The sequence below is a fragment of the Eschrichtius robustus genome, chromosome 16, assembly GCF_028021215.1.
Source record: "Eschrichtius robustus isolate mEscRob2 chromosome 16, mEscRob2.pri, whole genome shotgun sequence".
NCBI classification, from domain to species: domain Eukaryota; kingdom Metazoa; phylum Chordata; class Mammalia; order Artiodactyla; family Eschrichtiidae; genus Eschrichtius; species Eschrichtius robustus.
This window is the reverse complement of record NC_090839.1, coordinates 10,455,716-10,478,972: the sequence shown is the minus strand read 5'-3', so window position 1 is coordinate 10,478,972 and position 23,257 is coordinate 10,455,716. Positions and strand designations below refer to the sequence as shown.

General features: G+C 49.2%; 1 protein-coding gene across 1 annotated transcript in view; it reads right to left on the bottom strand.

The window, feature by feature from the left end:
- NFATC2 (nuclear factor of activated T cells 2) overlaps positions 1-519 on the bottom strand; it is a 153,788-nt gene extending 153,269 nt beyond the window's left edge. The window contains exon 1 of the mRNA XM_068565643.1: positions 222-519. The gene's annotated coding sequence lies outside the window, so the exon portion shown is untranslated. The remainder of the gene's footprint in view (positions 1-221) is intronic.
- Between the last annotated feature and the right edge of the window lie 22,738 nt (positions 520-23,257).

Here is a 23,257-nt window from a genome sequence, read left to right as displayed (position 1 = left end):
GGAAGTGGTCTGAAGTCGGCTGCCCGGTCTCCCCTCCTTGGCCAGGGAGAGGGCGCCTCTCCTCCCGGCCACGCTACCTGTGCGCCCTGGGAAACCGGAGTCCCCGGGCCTCCCCGCGACCTCAGCCAGGAGCTGAAAGCGCTGCCCGGGTAAGAGAGCAGAAGGGAAAGGGCTGAGAGGTGGGAGGAGGAAGCGTCCGGAATAGAGGGGGAGTCAGTTACCTTGGTCCACAGACCCCATGATGCGGAGGGGATGGCAGTGCCCCAGTCTGAACGCAGCCTCTCTCTGCATCTGGAGGGGATGGGGTTTCGGCGCGCGGGGTGAGAGGGGTCTGTTTGGGTAGACCAGGAGCCAAGGGGGCGCCGTCCTCTCTAAAGCATGCTCGCGGGGCTGCCCTGGCCGAGGAGCCTGCGAGCGGCCCGGGAGCTGCGCGCCTCCCGCCTCCAGGCTCCCGGCTCCCGGCTCCCGGCGCGGCGGAGTCGGCGCGGCTCGGCGCTCCGGCTTACTCGAGAGGGAACGCGACTTCCTTCCCCGCGCTCCGTGTTTATAGGCTTTCAATGCAGTAAAATAACGGGATTCCCTCACTGTTTCCTCCTGTTTATCCAGCGCCATGGAAACCACTGGATCCCGTCCATCTCCAAAACTAAGGGCTTTCCTGCAAACTTCACACTCAGGAATCCATGACGTCGCCTCCTCCGCGGCCAGCCAGCTCCGTGGCTCCCTCGGCCGCCAGCACAAGTCCCTGATTGTTTGGGAGAAAAGTCAGGGAGAGGGAGCGATGCGGGCGACGGCGAGGAGAAGGGGGTGGGGGCGTGGGAGTGTCCAAGTCGGCCTTGCAGGAGCTCCAGGAGGCTGTTTGCAAGGATTGCTCCAGCCGCCGCCTCCCTAGCACGCTGCAGCTTCGCATAAATCATGCCCAAGACTCCCAAGCCCCCCCCCCGCCCCCCCGCCCACCCCCCATTTTCCAAGCGGGCATCTCTCCGAGAAAGCCGCCCAGGGCTCAAATCAACACCCCAGGTGGTCGAGACCCCCTGACACTGACCCAGGGGCCCTTCCCAGTCCCTCGGGGCCTCTGGCTGCCCAGATTTTTTGTGCTCAGGGCTGATGGGGAGGAGGAGGGACGGGGGAGAAGGCGGGGGGAGGGGGAGGAGGGAAAAGAAATAAATAACGGTGCCTTATGTCAACTCTCCAAGATTTTTTTTTTCAAAGAGGTCTATTTTTAGATTCATTTAGAAAACCCAAGGTTTCCAGTGATGCTCAGAGGCTCCAGCAATAATGAAATGGCCACAGAGACGCGGAAACCAGGCAACCCATGTGTTTACTCATGCTCTGAATAAACAGGAAAATAAAGGGAAGGGATGTCATGAACTTTGCACAGCCTCCAGAAGAAGGTCCAGGGGATGCCACGCGTGTCTCCCGTCAACAGGCCACAGACCCCGGAAGGTCGGTGGGGAGGTCCTGCTGTCAAAACGCTTTTTCTGAACGTAGCCTGGATTTGCCTCTTCACCCCCGTGCAGGGTGGGGAATCGGGGGCCCCCAGATAAAGCCAGCTTTGAAAATGGCCCTTTCAGATGCTGTTGTGGGCTCTGATAAAACTGTGGGTCGCACCAAGGCTGGTGACTCATCAGCCCCTCCCCACTTTCTCACAGACAGACTTGAACTTGAAGAAGCATTGAGAGGAGCTGGCTTCAGCCGGGGGACCACTCTGTATTCCACACCTTGACCCATAAGAGCCTCGCTGGGCTCTCAGACATGACCATTCCTGCTGGAGACGCGGTTCCACAAAGCCCCCCAGCCCACCCACCTCACTTCAAAGCCCGCTTCAGCCAGGGCGGCCTCCAACTTGAGTAACACTGTTCCCCCAAAGAGCAGCCGTATCTGCCCACCTACCATGCAACTTTACCTCAAACACCTTGCAGCCACCCTAGAAGCAGGGGAGCCTTCTCCCCCACTTTCCAAAAGAGAAACCAAGGCACAGAGAAGGCAGAAGGCTTGCCTGCTGGTTTCCTTGGCAGATACTCGCATGCAGCCTGGAAGGCCATGGAAGAGATTCTTTTCAAGGAACCCTACTGAGGAAGCCCCATCCCCTGAAGACTCTGCATCCCATCATCTGAGGCAAGAACAGGGTGACCAACCGTCCTGGTGTGCCTGGGATTGAGGTGGCTCCTGGGATGCAGGACTTTCAGTTTTAAAACCAGGAAAGTCTTGGGCACAAATGAAACTCAGCACTCAACTTCCTTTCGCAGTGATCCACGCGGCAGGCAAACCTACAAACCTTCGTCTCTGAAGACAGCCAACATACATAGCAGTGCTCTGAACAGCAACTCCTAACTCAACACCTACTATGTGCCAGGCCCTGAGGTAGGGTCCTCGATCAATTCCTGTCCCTTGACCCCCTGCCAAGTAATACATTGACACTGGGAGGGCTTAGCCCAGCACTGTGTGCTAGGGTAGCCACTAGCCACGTGTGGCTCTTGAAATTTAATTAACAATTAAGTAAAAGCTAAAAGCCCGTTCTTTGATGCATGAGCCACATTTCAAGTGCTCAAAAGCCACATGTGGCTAGTGGCTACCAAGTTGGACAGCACAGAAGAGAACATTTCCATCACTGTAGAAAGTTCTGTAGGGCAACGGGGGCTTAGGCAACCTGAGAGGCAGGACAAAGTGCAGGCTCTAGACTCAGATGCCTGGCTCTGCCATGGGGTCACTTACCCACTCTGTAAAATGGGGACACTATTAGTGCCTTCCTAAGAGTTGATGTCGGGATGTGGTGCTAAGGACATGAAGGTGTATGGTAAACGCTTAAAATGTATATATGTGTGTGTGTATAGGGTTGGCCAAAAAGTTCATTCAGGTTTTTCCATAAGATCTTCCGGAAAAACCCGAACGAAATTTTTGGCTGCCCCAATACTTTAAGCCTTCCTACACTCAAGGAGTGAGTGGTCATTAAGCCAGCATTAAGACTGCTCGACCCTGCAATCCATGCCCTTCAACTCCAGGCTGCCCTTTATTAAACTCAGCTTCATCCAGGGCATGAAGCAGCCTTTTTGCAACATCTAGTCCATTTCACCATCCCACTGAGCTTGATGCTGGGAGCCCTGTTTACAGAGGAGCAAACCGAGACTCCGTGAGTTGATGTCCACACAGTCAGTCCAGATCGGAACCCAACTCTGTTCGGCCACAAAGCCCATGTTCTTGGCACCACAGCCCCTGCCTCCCAGAGGCCTCCCTGGGAGCCGAGGTCTTGGAGGCCAGAAGCGAGGCAGGAAACGAGCACGCTGGGCCCTCCTCTGCCAGACTCATTATCGGGGATAATTTTAGACTCAGTCCCACCCAGGCTCAGGCCTCGGAGGCGAGTCCCGATCTCCACAGGTGCCGAGAGGGGGACGCCTTTTGGAACTGGGTAGAATAAGCATTAGCTCCATTTTTATAGAGCCCACTCTTTGTCACAGTTAAGCATTTTTCCCTTTTAAAGCACATTAATACTACAAGGAGTGAAGCCGGGGGAGTGGCAGCTGAGTCACCTAATTTGCCCTTATGGGCTGCAGCTTTCAGCTTCTTAGTTTAGCTGCTCTTCGGTTCCTCAGACAATTTCTTTCCTCTCCCAGTGCCAGGGCAAGAAATATTTTGTCCTTTTGAACTGAACCACCCACTGTTTTTCACTTCTCTCGAGCACTCTCCCTGTTTTGAAGGGATGCTCCCGGGGGGGGGGGGGGGGAGCTTCCGCCCACAAAATTATCCACGAAAACTCCCCAAAATAGAAGCTCTCAGCTGGGGTGGGAACGTGCCAGCGTATGAGGAAAAAGCAAAAGAGAAGCTGAATCAAAGCAAATAGAAGGCGTCCAGGTGGCCATGGGGAGAAAGGTCCAGGGAGACTGCAAGACATCTGGGCTGAAGGAGACCTTGAATCACCGGGGAAGCCTTTTATTAGAATCTCTTCCCTCCAACAGCCTCCCAAATAAGAAACGCAGGTATTTCTGCTGAGACATCACTTACTGGTGCTACCCAGACAACTGATTCAACACCAGGAATATTTAAGAGGACTTGGGCAGCTTCAAGGAGAGCACCCACTGGTCCTCTCACTGCGTTTATAGCCCAAGTGCCATCCTCACCTGTCGGTCACCTTGACCGCCAATCCCTTCATGGCTGGAAGGTAGACAGCAGTTAGAGTTGGTCTGGACTCCCACGTGTCTCAAACACAGAAAGTGGGACAGACCCAGATGTATGAAAACCAGAATGGTGAGGGTTACTGATCTCTTATCACGTGACCAGTTACTGAGTACTTGCTGTGGGGCAGGTATGAACTCATTGACTCCTCTGAACAATCCTAGGATTATCATTTTACAGAGGAGGAAACTGCAGCACAGAGAGGTTACGCAGCTTGCTCTAGGTTGCACAGCCAGTAGGTGGTAGAGATGGGATTAGAACCCCAACCACCTGACTCTAGAGCCTGGGTTCCGACCCACCAGGCAACGCTGCCTCTCAAGTGTCAACGCAGTTGCTCCACTGGATTATAATTACCTTCAGCATGAAGTCCAGAATCCCATATGTGGCCTACTAAGACCTATCAAATTTACCCCACCCCTTCCAGCCTCATCGCTCACCTCTGACACCTTTGAACTCCAGAAGTACTCAGAGCCCCCAGTCATCTGTGTCCTTCCTCACTACAGGGCCTTCCCGCAGGCTGCTTCGTCTCTCCTCCTATCCCCGCTCTTCTCTCTTTACTTGGGTAATTCTACTGGCCTCCAGTGGGAGGAGGGCTTGCCTTGGATAGCATTTCTTTGGGGAGGTTGCAAGCTTCCTCATCTGTAAAATGGAGCTATACCAATGTCTTAGGGAGACATGAGGATGTGATGACATTGTGTCTAATGAAACACTAAGTGCAGTGCCTGGTATAAAGGAAGCACTCAATAATTGTACTAAAATTACTATCATCTTGCCACTACTTACAGCAGTTTTACAAGTACCCAGATCAATCAAAGATACCATTTCAGAGATTTCCCATCCCTCTTAGAATACAATCCAGATACCTCACCATGGCTGACACAGCCAGCCTCTAAGAAGGTCCCAGTGGTGCCCACCTGGGTATTCTTGTTCTTGTCCAGGCCCTCCCACCCTGTGTGACAGTAGGACATTGACAAAATGGCGGCATGTGACTACTGAGGCTAGGTTATAAAAGAAGTGTGGCTTCTGCCTTTCTGTCTTGGATCACTCACTCTGGGGGCAGCCAGCTGCCAGGTTGTGCGGACACTCAAGCAGCACTTTGGAGAGATCACATGGTGAGGAACTGAGGCCTCCTACCAACAGCCACAAGGACCAACTAAGCTGCTCCAGGCCCACAGAGATATTACATGCTTGTTCCTTTAAGCCGCTAAGTTTGGAGGGAACAGCAAACTAATATGAAGGCCACCAAGGCCTGACCCAACCCACGTGTCCAATCTCATCTCCCTCCCTCTCCCATTCACTCACCTGCTCCAGCCTCACGGTCCTTTCCTACCTGGTCCCGCCTCGTGGCTTTTGCGCTTCCTTACTCCTTTACCTGGAACCCTTTGTCCCATGATCTCTCATGGCCGGTTTCTTTCATGCTCTTGGTCTCAGTTGTCACCCTATGAACACATTCTTCCATGACCTTCATCTCTAAAATCTGCTCCTCTGCCCTAAAGCCCAACCCCGCTCCACAAATCTCAATCACTACACCTGTTGTATTTCTATAGAGCAATAATAAGCAAAATAAGTGGTGAATCACTTACCACAAATAAATTACATATTCACTTGTCTATCATATGTCTCCCCTGCCTCCCAACTAAAAGATAAACTCTACAAGGGCAGGACTTTGTTTTATTCACTGCTGCCTCCTCAGCACCAAGAATGATGCCTGGCATATGGCTGGACCTCAAAAAGCTTTGATGAGTAAATAACAGAATGTAAAATTGTCTCATCGGTTTGTTTACTTGGTTATGACTCAGACTAGGAAAAGAGGACCATGTCTGTCTTACTTGGGCCTTGGAATGATGTCTGGAACTGGTGGGTACTCAGTAAATCATCCTATCATATGTCTACTGAGTGATGTCTCTGTGACAGGCTCCCTCCCAAGCCCTCCTTATATACCAATTCATTTGGTCCTCACGACAACTCTGTAGGAGGAAGACTACTATTATCCCCATTTTGCAGGTGAGGAAACTTAGGCACAGAGACCCAAGGTCACCAAATAGTAAGGAGCAGACAGCGTGAACTTGGATAGTGGCAGCCTGGCTCCGGAGCCGTATTCCCAGGTCCTCTCAAGGTTTGTCGAATGAATGGCAGGCAGGCCTGAGTGTCTGGCCACCTTTTCAGCTGGCCGGGGAGGACCCTCACTCCGTCACGTGGCCGAGGAGATGGATGAGATGCTCAGCTGGGGTTGGCAGGGAAGAAGGAATGGGGCGGTGGCTGGGTAGCTGGAGAGGCTTTCCCCGTTTCCAAGCGATGGAAAGGTTCACCTCATCCGGAAAGAACTCCCAGTTCCCTGGCTGTGGCAGGGAGCGAGGTGTCTCCCCGGCCTGGTTCGTTTTAAAATACATTGTCTTGCTTTTAATAGCCTCCCTGATCTTCTCTTGGAGGTTCTCATTACTGCCTCTTCCCAAAATAATACCCAGCACCGCTTTTTCCAACTCACAAGTGCTGAATCTTGCTACCTCCCAATCAGCCGCTGGCTGCCAACCCAGAGCCCTGGTTATCCCAGGGTCCCCCAAGCCGGAATGTGACCCAACAGGGAGATTTCCGAGGCATTTGGAGAGAACCCCCGACGTTCTCTGCCAGCTCACCGGGCTGCTGACAGCGAGTTTCCAGCGAGAGCCTGCCGCTCCGCGGGGCTCCCTCCGCTGCAGAACCGGGATGTGACAAGAGGCCAACGGCAGCGCTCTGGATGCCCCAGGCCCGCAGGGTTGGGGAAGTTTTTCCTAGAAGCTGGAGAGCTGACGTGGAGGGAGAGGGAATCGGCTTGGCTTGCCTTCCTCCTGCCGGCAGAAGAAAGAGAAAGGCGGGGAGAAGGAAAGGTTTATCTCGTTTGCATTCTTCTGAGAGCTAAGCTTGAAACATTCAGGCCTTTTGTTTAAAAAAAAAAAAAAAAGGGACTGAGGTGCATATACCTAGAATTTTTCTCCTCATATTTTAAAAATCAATAGGCCTGTCTTGTTGCTTTGTTTATTCGTTTCACAAATGCTGTCACATACCTGCAATATTCTGGGCACTGGGGCTGCAGCCACGAGAAAAACAGATACAGGATGCTGTCCTCATGGGGGCTTACAGTCCAGGGGGGAGATCAGGAGAGAACACGTGAATACAGACCACATGGATGAGTGGTGACATATGCCAAGGAAGAAACAGAAAGTGGAGCTATGATGGGGAAAGGAGCCAGTTTTAACCAGGGTGGTCAGGGAGGGCTTCACTGAAGAGGTGACATGAGCAGAACTGAATGAAGTACGAGAACTGGCTATGCAGCTAGCTGGGGAACTCATTGAGCACAGAGGGAACAGCATGTGCAAAGGCCCTGAGGAAGTCTCCTCTATGGTAGTGAACCTGCTGTCACTGGAAATATTCATTCTTTCATACATTCAACAAGTTTTCTGGGCACCTGCCTTGTGGCCCTGAACTTGCTGCTGGGGATACAGTGAGGAAACAAGACAGAGAGTGCATGTCTTTGGGGAACTCTCCATCCAGTGGGGGCAAGAAAGGTCAACACACATTACAAAGCGGGGTTCTAGTGCTCTAATGGGAGAGGCTTGGGGAGCCAAAAAACACTTGAGAGAGCAACATAACCTAGTCACGGGGGTGGGGGTGGGGACTGTCAGGAAAAGTGTCATCTAAACGGCATCAATAATAATAATTGCTAAAATTTATTGAGGGTTTACACTTTGCCCTTTTCCAAGTGTTTGACATGTATTAACTCATCTAATCCTCATAACCTTTGAAAGAAATTCAATTTTTTTTTTTCAAAGATGATGAAAGAGGTTAAATGACTTACCATAGGTCGCATGGCGGAAGAGCCTAGAATCAAACCCTTAAAGAGACAGGACATATGATCCACTTCCCCTTCTCCCCTTCCTGCTAAAATGGAGACTTGATGGTAGGAGCTCAAGCAGCCATTTTGGGCCATGAGATAGAAACTGTGTTAATGAAGACAAAGATGTCAGACGGAAGGAGCTCAGGTCCCTAAGGATCATGGCGCCTCCATATCAACCCTGGACCTCCCACCCAGGTTCTTTTGTAAGAAAAAAACAAATATCTACCTTGTTGAATCTCCTGTTATTTGTGGATCTTTGGTACAACAGCTGAACTTGCTTCCTAGTCAATATGAATTTCACTTTAAGAGTATAAAGACATCAAGTACAGAGACACTGAGTAACATGGATCAGATATGTGCTTCAGAAGATGGCCATGGGTGGGGTTAAGAGGCTCCAGAGGGACTTCCCTGATGGCGCAGTGGTTGGGAGTCCGCCTGCCATTGCAGGGGACAGGGGTTTGAGCCCTGGTCCGGGAAGATCCCACATGCCACGGAGCACCTAAGCCCATGCGCCGAAGCTGCTGAGACTACGCTCTAGAGCCCGTGAGCCACAACTACTGGAGCCCACACGCCTGGAGCCCCTGCTCCACAACAGGAGAGGCCACTGCAGGGAGAGGCTCGCGCACCGCAACGAGGAGTAGCGCCCGCTCGCCGCAACTGGACAGGGCCCACACGCAGCGACAAAGACCCAACACAGTCAAAAATAGATAAATAATTTCAAAAAAAAAAAAAAAGAGGCTCCAGAGCCAGCTGGTCTGGGTGCAAATCCCAGCTCTGCCTCTCCCCAGTTTTGTGACCAAGCTACTTATCTTCTCTGTACCTTGGTTTCCTCATCTACAAAATGGGAGTAATATTACCCGATGGGAGAGCTGTTGTGAGGAGTTAGCACGCATAAGGGTGCTTAAAATAGCACCTGGTACATATTAGGGAGCCTTAGGCTCTGTGAGTGCAGCTGGAGGAAGACACTCCTTACTTGAGCCCTTTGGTCTCCATGAAGAACTAGAAAAGCAGTTGGAACCTCCCTCTCCCAGGAGGCACTGGTAGGTACCTGGGAGCCCAGAAAGATGTCTAGAAGCAGCTCCAATCCTTCATTAGCAGTCAGAGGAAATGGGCCACGAAAGAGAACACCCGATGGGGCAGTAACCCAAGATAACACCACAGGGTCCCAGGGAGCTGCATCTGAGTGGGGCGTGGACCAGGCCACGTTGCAGGGGCCACCTCAGCACAATCCAGCCCAGTAAGCTGTGCCTGGGAGCCCCGCACGGAAACGCAGCAGGAGAAGCACGCTGCCCTTTCCCCCGCCGGGCTCCCTAGGAGATAAGAAGCCCCAGCTTCCTGAGGATGTGCTCTGAACCTTCCCACTGGCTCCTCTGGGCTTGTCAAAATATTTCTTTGTGGAGTCATCCCGTTTTTCCATTAATAAAGGTATTTTTGGGCTCCTGGCAACAATGGGTGAATGTTACAAAAGAGGTCGGGCCTTCCAAGGTAAACAGAGCTCATCCCGGACCCCAGTCAGCCGGCTCTGGGCTGCCAAGTCGAGGGAGTAGTGTTCCTATTCTGGGGCTCTCTGCGTTCTGAGCTGTGATCCAGCCCAGGAGAGCAGGCTCTGGGGCCGTCTGCCTCTGTGGGCAGGACAGAGTCTCACGCTAGAGCAGAGGGGCAGTGCCACGGCTGTTCAGGATCCCCTGGGCTTTCTTAGTGCAATGCATGCCACGTCCATCCATCTCCTGACTCCAGCTGGTCAGTCGGTCAGCACACAGCTGTTGATGTCCTGCTCTGGGTCCAGTACCACACAGACAGAAAAGACATGGTCTCTGGCCTGGAGGAGCACAAGCCTTGCAGAGTGACAGACGTGGAAGCAGGTAGACCCACAGGTGCGTGGCAAATGTCTCCCTGGGGACAAGCAAAGGGAGGGGGGAGGGGTGCATACAGCACAGTGATGAAGCCTGTGGGCCCTGGGTTCTAATTCAGCTCCACCACTTACTGATCGTGGGGCCTTGGGGCAAGTGACTCAACCTTTCAGTGAGCCAGTTTCCTCATCGGCAAAATGGGGACAGTAATGAAAGTTAACATTAAGAACATGCTCAAAAGAGAACCGTTCACAGTTCAGGGTTAGCTATTAAATCACTGTTGTTAGAGCATCCTAAACGTCCATCAACAGAGGGATGGCTAAAGAAGAGGTAGTGCATATGTGCAACGGAATACCACTCAGCCATAAAAAAGAACGAAATAATGCCATTTGCAGCAACATGGATGGACCTAGAGATTATCAAACTAAGTGGAGTAAGTCAGAAAGAGAAAGACAAATACCATATGATATCACTTACATGTGGAATCTGAAATATGACACAAATTAACTTATTTATGAAACAGAAACAGACTCACAGACATAGAAAACAAACTTATGGTTCCAAAGGGGAAAGGGGTGGGGAGGGATAAATTAGGAGTCTGGGATTAGCAGATACAAACTACGATATATAAAATAGATAAACAACAAGGTTCTACTGTATAGCACAGGGAACTATATTCAATATCCTGTAATAAACCATAATGGAAAAGAATATGAAAAAGAATATGTATATAAATGTATAACTGAATCACTCTGCTGTACACCAGAAACTAACACAACATTGTAAATCAACTATACTTCAATAAAAAATAAATAAATCCAAAAAAAAAAAAAAATCATTGCTGTTAGATAACTAAAGCATACTCTGTAAAGGAAGCATTTGCCCTCGAAAATATCTTACCAATTTTTATAGAAACCTTTCTAAATTTCATTACACTTTATAAATTGTTTACAATTTGTTAAAGAAATCAATATTTGTTGAATGAAGAAATGAATAAGTAGATGGATGGGGGGATGGATAGATGGACTCAATGTGTCAGTGACGGTATTAGTAATCTATCGCTGCATAATAAATCACCCCAAAATTTAGTGTCTTCAAACACAATAAACATTTTTTTCTCCCACATAAAGTGAGTGAGAAATTCTAGAGCAGCTTGGTTGGGTCTTTTATTGCATTGAAGCTTGACTTCAATGATGACATCTTGATGTCAGCCAAGGCTGTAGTCATCTGAAGGCTTGACTGTGGCTGGAGGATCCGGTTCCAAGGAGGCTCCCTCCCTTGGCTGGTACCTGGGTCCTAGATGCTGGCAGGAGGCCTCAGTTCCTCCCCATGTGGGCCTCTCCTCAGGCTGCTTGAGCATCCTCTTCGCATGGCAGCTGGCCGCCCTCAGAGTGAGAAAGAGAACCAGGCAGAACCAGAGGCTGTGATCAGTCACGGAAGTCATTTCCATCACTCCCACCACGTCCTGCTCCCCGATGCATGTTGCTAAGTCTAGCCCACATTTCAGGGCCAAGGAGCAAGGCCCCGCCTTTGCCTTTTGAAGGGCAGTGTGTCAGAGAACTCAGATACAGTTGAAAATCACCACAGTGACCAAAAAGATTCCTTAAACAGACCAGAAGGGCTTCAAATACCAGCTTCTGCAGACCAAATGAGAATACACTGTAGGAGTCCATTCATATGAAATGCTGGAACAGTCCAGACCAATCTGTAGGATGGCAGTCAGAGTAACAGGTGGCTGCGTGGAGGGTGGGGTCAACAGCCAGTGGCAACAGGGATGTTCTGTATCTTGACTGGGGGGTTGGTGGTCAACAGTGTTTGAACTGCACACTTTAAATGTGCATTTCATTGTACGTAGGTTATGATTTAGTAAAACTGACTTTAAAAAAATACCAGCTTCCTGACTCAGGCAACTAACTGTTCCTACAGTTTCTTTGGTCTAGGTCAGGAGTTGACAAACTATGACCAAATCTGGCCCATTGCCTGTTTTTATAAATAAAGTTTTATTGGAACACAGCCACACACATTTACGTATGGGTCATCTCTGGCTGCTTTCCTGATAAAATGGTAGAGTGGTACAACTGGGTTGCAACAGAGACCAGCTGGCCTGCAAAGCTGAATATATCAACTATCTGGCCCTTTACAAAGTTCGCTGACCCCGGCTCCAGAGGAAAATTAGGAACTTCATACTACTTTAGACACATTCGTTTTCAGGGCCAAATGGATCCAGTTTCCCAATCTTTTTACCCAAAAACTGCCCGGCTCCCATGTGTGCACGGCAACTTCTCCCAGAGGCAGGCAGATGTGGAAAGATCCACGTCCTCCAGAAGATCCCTCAATTTATTCCATTTGGGAACCATCCGATGTTTCTTTAGAAGCTTTTTCTGCAGCCCACTCTTTAGTGTCTGGGAGCTCTGCCTGGGCTGGTGAATCAAGAAGATGGTCGTCAAGTAGAACCTGGCCCCGTGGAGCAGGAGCCTATGACATCACTCCTTGGGGAGTGTTTATATTCCATGAACTGTGTTTATCAACATGCGGCCTTCCTTCCCTCCGTCCCTCCCTCCCTCCCTCCCTCCCTCCTTCTTATGAAGACATGCCAGTCTGCTGGATTAGTTGCGTAGACTAGGTTCTCTCAAAGTGAGCCTTTCGCATGGTGCTGACTCAGTTTGTAGTCAGGCAGACGGTATACAATTGCACTGTAATCAGCTTTAAGAGCAAAACTCATTAAAAACCAAAATGGGAGCCATGAATGGAAGGCTGTAGGGAGGATACTGTCTGCCACCGGCCTCTCTTCCCAAACCTGAAAAGTCAGAGCATGGGACACAGGCGACAGACAATCTCCAGGCCCCAGTCCTGACAGACCTTAAACCCTGACCGGGGAGGAGGGTCCTGAGGGTGAGAGGGACCTTATGCCGTGGCCTGCTGGGGGTCTCCTGCTGCAGGAAGACTCCCTCTAAATACCCACTGGCTTTGCCCCTAGCCCTTAACATCCCTTCCTTCTTGCTCTGGAAATAGTGCTGCCATTGTTATTTGGGGATCAAACCTTTCTGACTCGCAGTTCATGCTGTTCAGGAAGGACTGAGTCTGTCCCAGCTTTGGGGATGTGCATGTGACCTGGGTCCAGCTTATCAGCATCCAGAGCGACTGGCTCAGGCCAGTGAGAATCAGCCCTGGGACTTTAGTTTGAACCAGTAGAGAAGAGAATCTCACCCACACATTTTCTGTCTTTCCTCCTGAGATAGAAGGATGTAAGCCTGGAATTGCTGTCAGCCTGCTCGGTGCATTGCAATCCAGGTAGCAAGATGTCAGAAATGTAAGACCACAGAGGAAGGCCAAGAGATAGGAAGAGATTACGTGCTGCTGACAACATGTGAGCCTCTGAGTCCAGCCACGCCTGAAGCCAGAGGAAACTCGTGTAGCTTCTCCCATATATGAAAACATTTCTTTTTCAAGTAAGCTACTTTGAATTGGATGTTCTGTCATTTGCAACATCTCCTATTCCATCCATAGGAGTTTGAAATCTGGAACTGGGGCCTTAGTTGCTGATAGGGGCCACCTTGTGACCCTGAAGGAAAGCAAGGACAAACCAAGGGAAACACAGAGAAATGAGGCTGGAGCTTTGATCATGCAGCTCCTGAAACCCTCCTTACCACTAAAGCTCCTGCTAATGAGATGATACACTTCCTTAAGGTTTAAGCCAGTTCGAGTCAGGTTTTGCATTACTTGGCGCCAAAAGTGTGCCCGGTGACACAGTCAGTTTTTTTACATGTAACACAGAGATGATCACACGTACCTCAAATAGCGGCTGTGAGGAATAGGGACCAGCTGTGTAAAGCTCCAGCCCAGAGCCGACAGACCAAGCAGGGACCCAGCAGATGTTCCCTTTGCTTCTGTGACTGATTTTCTTCCCCTCCCTCACAGCTGGCCCCATGCAGGGCAGGCTGGGGGTCTGCCAGGTAGGATGGGACCCTCCATGTGCAGTGGTCCCTGGCCCCTCAGATGCGATCAAGGGTGACATTTTAAGGGTGAGCCTGGGGGCAAGTGGGGCTAGGACTTCACCCAGACCCACAGTAGTGCATGTCAGTTGACCCACCTTCTGACAAAACAGCCCCCAAATCTCTCTCTGGCAATTCCCCAACCCTCAGTCTGTACACTTGGCAGTCTACACACTTGCCTGTGGAGGCAAGATGGTGGGCCCACGGTGAGGAGTGTCAAAGGATGAGAACTGGTATGCCTAGAAGCAGATCTTAAAAGGACTTTCTAAAACCTTTTTTTCCTACCTCCTGATAAGCATCTTGACTCACCATGGCAGTAAGAGCAGTGAAATGGGTGCTATCACGAGAGCTATCTTGAAGCATTTCATTCCAGTTCCCAAATGGAGCTTTATATTGTGTTTGTCATAAATCCACATATTCTTCTCTTCCGGACCACTAGAACTGCAAAGTAGAGCTTGCTTCAATATCTGAGGGCAGGACACCAGGACCCTCACCCTTCTGTGGACATTCCGTAAAAACACACAAAACCAATGCCTCCACCAGATCCTGTGCATCACCACGAGGAAACGCAGGGCCACCTGCTGAAGATCTGATTAGAAAGAAAGGGGAGCACCTTGAGCAGCGAACGTGATAGAACAACTCAGCAAAACGGTCTTTACACTACTAAGCACCGCTGTTATTCTTGGGGATGATACCACAGACGCCGTCAGAAACTGGATTCTCCAAAACACAGATATTGTGGTATTGAGGTTCTCGGGAATCAAAGAGAATTGTTAGCCCATGCTCCACGTGCCATCTGAAAAAAGGCAATCTGGTGTAGTCACCAATACAGTGAAATAATAACAAAATGTCTTTTCATATACACATGAAAGAGAGAGAGACGGGGGAAGAAAAAGAAAGAGAGAGAGGGAGGAAGAGAGGGAAGGAAAAAGAGAGGAAGAAAGGGAGGGAGGAGGGGTATCACGTGACCAGGGCCTAAACCAATCAGCACATGGAACTCCCCTGACCACTGTGATTGGTTCAGGGATGAGCACATGACCAACTCAGGGCCAGTGTTTATACAAAAGGCCTTCAACCCGACTTTGGACAGACTCACTCTTTCCCGTTGGCAATGAAGGTGGAAGGATGTGACCAATGTGGCAACAGAAGGGGCAAGCTGGAGTAGAGTCAGTGTGGTGAAAGCAGAGCCAAGAGTGTGAGAGAGAAACCAAATCCCAGCCCCATTGCTGGAACCCCTGAATCCAACTGAGCCTGAAGTCCACCCCTGGTCTTTTCAATAATAAACTCCTTTCTTACTTAAATCAGTTTGTAAGGTTACACGGGGTATGGGTTAAATTTGAATTTCAGATAAACAACGAATAATAAATTGTTAGCATATGTATGCCCTATGCAATATTTCGGACAACTTTATGCTAAAAAAGTTATTTGTTGTTTATCTAAAATTTAAATTTAACTGGGTGTCCTACCTTTTATTTGGCAACCTTACCAGCTTGGGCCAGGCTTCAGATTACTTGTACCCAAGCGTGTCTTAACTGATGTCCAGCCCCACACCCTTCAACAAGGGCACCGAGGTGCCCACTGGCCCCAACTCCCTCCACAGACCAGCCCCAAGGCCCAACAGCAGGAATTTGCACTATGTGATTTCTCGCAAGGACACCACCCCTGGAAGTAAAGACCCATTGCCAACCTCCTGTTTAGAAATGCCTCCTACGGATCAGGGCTCCCCAGGGCATTATTCTAGGAGGTAAGCAAAGTACGGTCCACATTTTATAAATGAGTAGACTGAGACTCAAAGGTTTTGCGCTTCACATGGGGTCAGCCATGTTTCTTACCAAGCCTGGTAAGGAGCTAGGGAGGGAGCTGCTCCCCGAGGGTCTTTTGGAGGGAGCCTCGTGGCCGCTCTCTGGACAGAGGCAGGAGGCCTGGGGTGTCTGAGTCACTCTGGCTGGGATCACAGAAAACCCAGTGGCTTCCTTCCCTGAGGGGTTTCAAGGGCCTGGGCACAGGGTAAGAGAAGGGACATCATGCTGACCCCAGACAGCCAGGGGAGTGAGGGACGCCGGCAGGTCCCGGGGGGCGGTGCAAGTGTTCCCTCCGACTTCCAGTCTCCTCGGCGTTTCCCAGGCCCCTCTCCTCCAGGGATCCTCACTTTCAACTTCGGTTTTGCTTTTTTTTTTTTCTTTTCTTCTCTCTGTTGTTACCACTTTGTAAATAAATAAATAAAGCAAACCAACAAAGCAAACATCTGGAAAGCTTTGTGGAAAATGGCATCTTGCTCCGACGACCCACCCTCCCTGGAGTCAGAAGGCAAATGCCCGCGGGATTCACAAGTGGCTCCCAAATGCTCTCAGAGGTGAGACGCCAGCCCCTCTGTTCTCCTACCAAAGCCCCGTCTTCGCCTGGGGTCATGTCCTTCCAAAATCGCCACCACCTCCAAGGAGGTGGTTCCCAACGCCCTGCCCTGAACAAGTGCCCCACAGGCTCATGGGCCTCCGTGCACTCTGCCCAGCACATCCCCAATCCCATCCCATCCATTTCCTCCCACTTGGGTGTCTCTTTTCCACTTGGGCAGTCACTGCTCCACCTTGGACTTACATCTCATTCCTGACCCATCACAAAAGCCTCTTCTCCCCTCGCGTCACGTCTTCTGCTTCGCTCCAACCAACCCCTCTCCCACCACCGCTGCCAAGGGTATCTTCCCAAAGAATAGTTTGGATAATAATATCACTCCCCTGCTCAACAACCCTCTATGGCTCCCCATTGCCTCCTGAAATAAATACCAGCTTCCTCACTATGGTGTTAAACCTTCCTGTGGTGGATGTCTGCTGTTTTGGTTTTCCATCATTCCTTTTCTCTTCTCTTGGCAACTTCACTCTGGGTTTTCTTGGGGGAAGAGGGAGGAGTCACACATCCCCCCCCTTTGAGTCCATGTGGTTTGGGGGCTGCCTTCAGTCTCACGTCCAGGAGGGGGTTGTGTGACCCAGGCTGGGCATGTGCCACGTTCCCCTGGACAAAGGAGTTGGTTCAGGGCTGGCCATGTGAGCCAGGTCAGGCCAACCACAGTCAACACCAGGTTTCTGGCTGGAACTGCTGAGAAAGAAGGGCTCTCTCTGTCTCTGTCTCTTTCTCTCTCTCTGTTGGTGTTGCCAGGCAGGCCAGAAACTGCTGAGGGCCATCTTACCAACACAAGGGGAGAGCAAACTCAGAAGAAAACAGAGCTGTGAGATCAAAAAAAAAGTGGTCTATAAAATATCTTAAAGTCCCTGGATACAGCTGTGCCTGAAGTCAATGCTACCCACTCACTACATCCCTCTTTTTTTTTTTTAAGTTTGAACTAGTTTGACGTGACTTTCTATCACTGGCAACTAAGCAATATTGTTTCAGCTTCCTTTCTAGCTGTACTCCCACTATTTCCCTATGTGTCTTTATACTTCTGAGAAAATGGCATCGTGAACAGTTAGTGGAATGTACTCCACCTTCCAGCCTCTGTGCCTTTAGTCCTGCTGTTTCCTTGACTTGAAATGCCCTCCTGACGTCACTGTCTACCAAAACACTAATTCTTCTTTAAGGCATTTCTCAAGCAAGCTTGCAATCCATGAGAATGTCATAGCTGCCATTGCCTTGCTTTCTGTCCCTGTAGTGCTCTCAAAGAACTTATCACCCATCCTTGAATTCCAGTCATTTGTACACCTCCTATTCCTTCTCAGAGACAAGGACTTAGACGACAAGAAGACATCTTCATTCAGCTCTAAGCACAATGCATGGCACAGAACAGAAGCCCAGGAAAGCATCTTTGCCCTCAAGGCCACCTGGTGAAACAGCCCAAGACTCACTCACCCGAAGTCTTGATTTTCTGGCAGATGGTCTGCCTGCCCCACATCTGCTATCACACCTTTTCACACCAGTACCCCCATTTTCCTCTGGGGAACCATTCCATCTCCATTCCTATTCTTGTGGCTTAGGTGGAGCTCAGCCCACCTCTCTCTGGCTCCAATAATGACATGTGGCCCAGAGCTGGCCAAGCAGGGCATCTCACACTTCCAGCCACAGTGATTGTCTCAGGGTTGGATGAGGGACCGACCAATGAGATTCAAACCTGCTGGAGCTAATGAGAAGGAGCCACTCTGTGGACTGGGATTGGAAAACTAGTGGGATGTGAGCCTAGGTTCCTGGGGCCACCAGTAGGAGAGGTTCTGCCTGGAAAGAAGCAAACATCAAACCAAATAAAGCCAGGCGATAGAGGCAGATGCCTGATATCAGTTTCATTCTAGATCCAGCCATGCCTGAAGCTGACCCTACTCTGTACTTTTTAGGTACATGAGTCAATAAATTCCCAATTAATCGGGTTTCTGTTGCTTGCAACCATGAGTCTCAGCTGATACAAGTTCCACATCCTTCTCTCCATCATCATGCCTAACCCAGAACACAAGTGGTCCATAAATATTTAGTCACTGATTAACTGAGGGCAGGACACACTCTCTGCCTTGTCACTATCCCCTCTCCCTCCACTCCACATCCCCTACTGTTAATCTAACTAAGATCTATCCATCTTTCACGTCTCAGTTTAACTATGACTCCTAGAAAGGCCTTTCCTAATACTCCCAGAAGAAAAAATTATGCCTCCCCATAATTTGGAACAGGCAGGAACCAGGAGACTCAAGAGACTCCCTGAGTCTCTCCTGGGCCTCATAACACCCCAGGCTTTTCCTTCATAACACTTCTTACAGTTGGCGATTCCTAATTGTTGGCAAAAGTAGATTATCATTCTATGTTCATTTCCCCTCCAAACTGCAAACTCCGCCAGGTGAGACACTGTCTCTTTTACCACTGCATCCCCAGAGCCAACATGGAAACTAGCACAGAGTAGGTGCCCAGTAAATGGTCACTGAATTTACAAATGCATTGACACCACTCAGAAATCAATTAAAAGATTACGTGACCCATGTTTCTCAATTTGAATAAAGATGGTGGAACCACATACCCTATTTGCACCTGGTCCATTGAAGGAGGGCTCCAGGGAGGACCAGGCTGGGGAAGGCATGGAGGGAAATTGCCTCTTTGTGCAACTCCACAGGGGTTTTAGCGTCTTGAATTTGATCAGAAAGCCCAACACAATTTGTGGTTCATTACTAGGGACCCTAGCCACGCCCTGAAGCAAATGTCAAATTTCACACATTTAATGAACTCCATGCTTGAAATATGTGGCCTGTAAAATCTGATTTACACTGCTATTAAAATCCATGGTGCCTAAAAAGGAACGTGAAAAGTATATATTTGTGCTTAGAGAAGAGCCTTTTTTTAATTTCCCCGAGACGTTAATTCACTCCACGGTGCATAAACGTTCCCTAAAGCTTTATTTCAATTGCAATATTTCTTTCAGCACCTCAAATTTAGTTACCAACTTTTGAGAAGAGTGGTTGTGTTAGGTCACACACGAGTGGAAAAGTGTCACCATGTAATTGCCAGCTCTCGGGAAGGTAAGCGGAGTTGACAGCTGAGGTGGGGACAGCCCCCAACTTGCACGGCCAAGTTTACTTGGCACCATCATTAAAACCTGCCTTACGTCAACATCGGTACAGCCATCGTGCCTGGCAAGGTGAAATTTTTTTTCATTTCAGCCCAAATCCTTATTTACTGGATGCTACCACCTGGTGTTTCTTTCTTCTCCAGGTTTGCCACCGGCTTTGGCACATTTTAGGTAAGTTTCATACCTGGGGCGGCTGAGCTACGTGGCAGGTCACAGATGGCCTCCCTCTGGGGGTGTTCCATGGAGCAATGAGGACACAACTTTTATGGCCACTTCCGGACTGAAAAGGACACCCTGATTCCTACCCCCCCCACCTTTCAAGCTCCACTGGTTCAAAGAAATCCGTCCAACAAAGAGAGAGAAAGCACTGTAGACCCTGCTGGGGTCAGCCAACTGCCACTCCCTCTCCCTGGTTTCGGAAGAGCAGGGGTCAAATCTGATTGGCCGTCCTCCATTCCCCTCTCGCCAGTGATTGGTTTAGGGGTGGGCGTGTATCCCAGTACTGGCCAATGAGATGTAAGAGGGACTTCTAGGAGAAGTTTCAAAGCTGATCAAAACAGATGGCCGAGGAGAGTGTGTCCCAATTTTTCTAAAGTTCCACCAGAGATTCTGAGAGTCACCCTGGTGTGGAACTCAGTGCCTTCATTTCAGAGTAGGAACTGAAGCCTGGAGAGGGAACGTCTTGATCAGGGAGTTCAGTGGCAAAGCCAAGATTATTACTGTAATAGACACAGTTATTCTTTGACCACCAAGCATCCATTTGCCTTTTCTTCTTGGGGAAACAAAAACAATCCCCTTGAAAAATTACCTCTTCCCCAGGGCAGACAATCTGGAGGAACTGTAAGTCAAAATACCCGGCTATGTGACCCAAGCTGGATTCATGAGATTCTCCCACCAGGACTTTGACTGTGTAGTGATACGCGGTGGGGTTGGGTGGGGTAGATTAAAAAAGCTGGAGGTGATAAAACAAGCTGCAGGAACCTGACCGGAGGTGGATTAGCTCCTGCCACCTGCATCCCCAGCATATCCTGGTTCCTGCCTGTTCCAAGCCCAAGTTCCAGTCTGAGTCACTCTGCATCCTGGCAATAAATTCTCCCTCCCCGATTCTTGGCTTAGCTTTGCCAGTGCTGATTTCGGTTGCGTGCAAACATGGAGCTGTGACTGATACAGAATGGCTTTATGTGTTCATGCACCGTGCCGGGCATTTCACATATATCAATACATTCATTTCTCCCAACAAGTATTATCAATTAGGGACTGGGCACACGTATACTCAGACACATACTCATTTCACAGATGAAAAACCTCAGGTTCAGGGTGCATTATTTGTCCAGCATTTCATAATTAATAAGTTAATAAGCCAGGTCTGGAATATAAGTGTATCTTGTGTTCCTTATCTGTCAAATGAGTTTAATGCCACTTAAACCACACGGTTACTGTGAGGACTCAACAAGACAATACAGGTGGAAAACACAGCATACACACTCCCATTTGGAAGCCATGTAGCTCTTAGAAGTCTTTCTTGAGAGGCATTTCCTGGGTCCAGTGGAGATTCTCTCAAGAATTAAGAGAGCTTTCTCATGGGTTGATCCAGCTACCAAAAGCCACAACCCTGGACTTGGAGAAAGAAGTCAGTCATACTTGGGGCAAGCAATGTGGTCTGGGGCATGAGCCACATCCTTGACATCTCTGGTGATGGGAATCCCAGCAGGTCCACTGTCTAAGCTGGCCTGGAAAGTTCAGAAAGCAGCAAGTTCTGGCATGGAGACAGGCCCAGGGGGGTAAATGGACGCCTTCCTGCTAGAAAATAATACTCACTTCCTGCCACTCATCAGTGCTGGCCGCCATTGCTCTTCTTTCTCTTCCTTGATACGCTGAACACTTCCTGCCACAGGGCATTTGCACGTGATATTTCCTCTGCCTCAAACACTCTTTTCTCATATCTATGAATGCTGGTTCCCCTCACCTTTCAGATTTAAGCTCCAAATTCACCTATTCAAGGACACCGTCCCTGGCTACCAAGTCTAAAATGGCCACACACACTCTTCACCCCTCACCCCTATCCCACTCCAGTCTCCCTAATGGCATCCTGATTTAATTTCACCATAGTAATTATCACTGTGAAATGCAGTTACCTTATTTGTTTACTTCACTTATTCATTCCACAGTTATTGAACACTCACCATGTGCCACCTTTTTCTAGGTACCCAGAATAGCAAATAAGTCAAAGAGCATACATTCCACTGGACGATACTGAAAATAACACTCTAATAGCACTAAGTGCCTGAGGACAAATACAGCAGGGTAAGGGGCTAGAGAGTGACAGGGCTGTAATGTTAGTGGGGCAGTCAGGTAAGGCCTCTCTGAGAAGGGACATCTGAGCAAAGACCTACATGATGCCTGTTTGTTTCTCCATCTAAGACAGAAGGTACTTCAGAGAGCAGGGGCCATGGATGTCACATCCTCAGTGCCTAGAAGCTGCCTGGCTCCCAGTAGGTGCTCGTAGATGTTGAACGGTGCCTCCAGACAGCCCAGGGGCTCTCTTCCCCAGTGACAACATCCCTGCAATGACTCATGACTCGAGGCCTCTACCCCATCCCAGGGCTGACTCTGCTCATAATTAGAAGGTGGGAACAACCACAATGACAGCAGCTAGAAAATGTGGCAATTCCCTGGGAACTGCTATGTCAGGAACGGAGGTAAGGAGGGTCCTTGGGAATGATGAGAGTCAGATAAACAGAGCACCCGTCATCTTCACTGACATTTCTCAACCTCTCATGACATGCCATAAAGGAATGCAGCTTGCTGGACAGACTCAGGCTGTTGTTTTTACTGGGAGCCTTGAAGTTGAGGGTTAAAGCGGATTATAGCTCCAAAGAGGCAGCTGCCTCTAAGACAACAGACCTGGGTTCCAATCCTCACCCCACCTCTTACCTAGGAGCTGTCACCTTGAGCCAGTCACTGAATCTCTTAAAACCTTACCTGTAGAGAAGATAACGACCGTCTCTCCCTCTTCAAAAACATTCTGTATGTGAAGCACTTTGCATAAAACCAGAGCTGCTGTTGAACCAAGACCCCCCCATACCAGACTAAGAAATGATCTGATGCAAACGAGAACCACAATGAGATACCACAATGCACCCACCAGAGTGGCTAGTATGAGAAATATCGACAACAAAGAGAATGAATTGACAAGCTACAGGTGGGGGAAAAACTTTTTGCAAATCACGTATTCAACAACATACTTCTATCCAGAACGTATAAAGAACTCTCAGAATTCAACAGTAAGGAAACAATCTAATTTAAATGGGGGGGGGGCAGGGGGAGGGGGTGAGACATGAATACCTCACCAGAGAAGACATGTGGGTGGCAACCAAGCACAAGAAAAGATGTTCAATGTCATCGACCATTAGGAACATACAATTAAAAATCATGAAGAGGGACCACTGCACATCTGTTAGAATGGCTAAAACAAAAGGACTGACAATGCCAAGTGCTGCCGAGGATGTGGAGCAACAGGAACGCTCATGTGTTACTGCCGTGGAATGCAAAAACAGTGCAGCTGCTCGGGACACAGTTTGGTAGGGTTTGTCTTTTAACAGACTTATTAAGATATAAGTTATATACTATAAAATTCACCCATATGTGGTGTATAATTAAATGTGTTTTAGTGCGTGTACAGTTGTGTAACCATCATCACAAGCTGATTTTAGAACTTTTTCATCATCCCCAAAAGAAACCCCCTACCCAACAGAAGTCACACCTATCCTCTGATCTTCCCCAGCCCTAGGCAACCACTAATCTACTTTCTGTCTCTATAGATTTGCCTCTTCTGGACTTTTCATATAAA